The sequence below is a fragment of the Peromyscus leucopus genome, chromosome X, assembly GCF_004664715.2.
Source record: "Peromyscus leucopus breed LL Stock chromosome X, UCI_PerLeu_2.1, whole genome shotgun sequence".
Classification (NCBI taxonomy): domain Eukaryota; kingdom Metazoa; phylum Chordata; class Mammalia; order Rodentia; family Cricetidae; genus Peromyscus; species Peromyscus leucopus.
Genome location: NC_051083.1, coordinates 124,051,274 through 124,053,793, shown reverse-complemented (window position 1 = coordinate 124,053,793; position 2,520 = coordinate 124,051,274). Strand labels below are relative to the sequence as shown.

Below are 2,520 nucleotides of genomic sequence, written 5' to 3'. Positions count from 1 at the left end.
GAGGAAATGCATGTTAAATAAATGTTAATACTTCATTATGTATCATTTGGCCCAAATTAATATGTTATTTTCAATAAGGTATATGCTGTTATTAGCTGAAATGCTAACTCAATAAAAATGTAATATTTATGGTAAATTAAAAATAAAATTCCAACATGTATACATTTTTCTGAGGTTAATAATTGTAGTGGGTAGCCATTCCAGCTTGGATCTGGAAGCTCCAACCCCCATTGAGACTCTGGCAACTGTCACGCCTACGAGGCGGGGCGAGGGGAGGTGCTGGAAACCTGAGAGCTGGATGGGCAAGCGCTCGCTCTGGGCGCGCTCTCTGCGCCTGGACCCTGGATAGTGGAGATTGATTGTGCAGAGCTCCAGAGAACACTGCTGGATTGCGATACACTTTCCCCAGACCCCTGCGACCTATCCATTCCTTCATTTGTAAGTCATCCACTAAATAAATCTTCCTTTTAACTACGTGGAGTGGCCTTTATAATTTTCCCCAATATCTGGCGCCCAACGTGGGGCACGAACCCACGACCCTGAGATTAAGAGTCTCATGCTCTACCGACTGAGCTAGCCGGGCTGGTTTCAGAAGTGGGATTGAAGACTAGCAGCTATAGTTACAACTTAGTATATATAATATCTTAGATAGAACATATTAAGTATTAGATTCAGGTTCTTTAGGATAGGACACCTTTGAATGATCTTTATAACATGCCATTTACCTATGCTCTATACTTCTCTGGATTTTAGAATGTGTTTCTTGCTTGATATTGTTTGCGTTGGTTGTAGTTACATCTTATCTAGGTCATTATCCCTCATTATTTCTGGACAATATTTGATAACCATTCCTTTGTATATAGTCTTGTATTAGTTTAGAACCTTCTTATTTAGACAAAAAGGGGGAGATGTAGTGGGTAGCCATTCCAGCTTGGATCTGGAAGCTCCAACCCCCATTGAGACTCTGGCAACTGTCACGCCTACGAGGCGGGGCGAGGGGAGGTGCTGGAAACCTGAGAGCTGGATGGGCAAGCGCTTGCTCTGGGCGCGCTCTCTGCGCCTGGACCCTGGATAGTGGAGATTGATTGTGCAGAGCTCCAGAGAACACCGCTGGATTGCGATACACTTTCCCCAGACCCCCGCGACCTATCCATTCCTTCATTTGTAAGTCATCCACTAAATAAATCTTCCTTTTAACTACGTGGAGTGGCCTTTATAATTTTCCCCAATAAATAATGAAGTGATTTATAAGAAGATATGTAAGTATTAGAAAATAGGACTTTGTTAATATGAGGGGGGGTGCTTGGTCTTACTGCAATTTGATATGCTATATTTGGCTGAAATCCATGGGAGGCCTGCTCTATTCTGAATAGAAATGGAGGAGGAGAGGGTGTGGGGAGTGTGCAGAGGGGAGGTGGGAGGAAGGACTGGGAGGAGAGGAGAGAGGGGAAACTGCAGTCAGGATGCAAAAAATAATAATAAATAATAGTAATAATAATAATAATAGCAATTTTAAAAATCTCTCATTGGAAAAAAACAGAACTTGGTTGTGAATGAATCAACAGATGTAAGGAAGAAAATCAAGTCACAAAACACTCATGCATTATGAAACTTCTTGCTGCAAAAAATAACTGGCAAGAAGCAACTTAATGGAGGTAAGGTTTGAAAACCTGCTTTTGACTGTCAATTGGACAGAAGTTAGACTCACTATAGAAACAAATCTCTGGACATGTGAGGGATTTTTCTAGACTGTGTTATTCAAAGGAGGAAGACCCACCATAAATGTGTACCGTGCCATTCTTTCTTTTTTTTTTTTTGCATCCATGTGGAGAGTTAATTATAATAGAGAGATGAAGAGGCAGAAAGAAAGAAAGAAAGAAAGAAAGAAAGAAAGAAAGAAAGAAAGAAAGAAAGAAAGAAAGAAAGAAAGAAAGAAAGAAAGAGGAGAGACAGGGGAAGGTAGAGAAAGGGGTCCAGGGGTGTACACCTTGTGGAAGGAAAAACAGAAGGAGGGAGAGAGAAAGGCACTGAGTTTGAAGTAGCTTCGAGAATTCAGCACCCTTGTTCCCCCACTTGCTCCCACAACTCACCTCTTTTTATAATAATTAAAACAGACAAATGTTAATATTCTGATCCCATCCCTTGAGGCCACCCTGCATCCTGACGTATTAGCCTCTTCTTAAGGAAAAACTCTGTACCGTACCATTCTATTTTTTGAGATCCTGGATTAAATGAAAAGGAGAGAGAAGGCTGGGGAGCATCATACATCCCTCTCTGATTCTTTACTAGGGATACAAATTAAGCAGCTACCTCAAGCTGATGCCACCATGACTAACTTCCTGAGATTGCATTTGTCAGAGATTTTGTCACAGTAACAATACAAGTAACTTAATAGTGTTTTAGACTAACAAGTTGGGGGTACAGTCTATCATGGGGATGAAGTTATTGAGGCAGGAGCATAAGTCACACTATATATTAGTTACTTGTCTATTGCTGTATTGGTGAAATTATTAAGGCCAC

At 41.0% G+C, this 2,520-nt stretch overlaps 1 non-coding gene across 1 annotated transcript; it reads right to left on the bottom strand.

Annotated features, from left to right (window-relative positions):
• Nucleotides 1–510: 510 nt before the first annotated feature.
• Nucleotides 511–583, bottom strand: Trnak-cuu. Its single transcript has one exon. It is a non-coding gene; the product is annotated as a tRNA-Lys (tRNA).
• Nucleotides 584–2,520: the final 1,937 nt, after the last annotated feature.